This window comes from Penaeus monodon, chromosome 22 (genome assembly GCF_015228065.2).
Source record: "Penaeus monodon isolate SGIC_2016 chromosome 22, NSTDA_Pmon_1, whole genome shotgun sequence".
In the NCBI taxonomy this organism is placed as follows: domain Eukaryota; kingdom Metazoa; phylum Arthropoda; class Malacostraca; order Decapoda; family Penaeidae; genus Penaeus; species Penaeus monodon.
In genome coordinates this window covers 27239971-27240253 of record NC_051407.1, presented here as the reverse complement: position 1 = coordinate 27240253, position 283 = coordinate 27239971, and positions in this window count along the sequence as shown.

Sequence of the window (283 nt, the reverse complement as noted above, 5' to 3'; positions counted from 1 at the left end):
TAAAGTAGAAAATTAGAAATGAGAGAGTATAGGGTAAAAGATGATTTTAAAACATACTATACACACAGAAAATTCTTTAAATCAGATTAACACAAACGTTTGCATATCATTCTAGGAAAATAATATGAAGTGATATACACTGAATGAACTACTTTTAACGAATTACATGATAAGCAATAATATCAGTCACGGCGAATGTTCCTTACTCTAAAAATAAGAAATTAAATAAAGATGCATATATATGGAGCTTAGACACCTAATTACGCAATGGAGGTAAATAAAC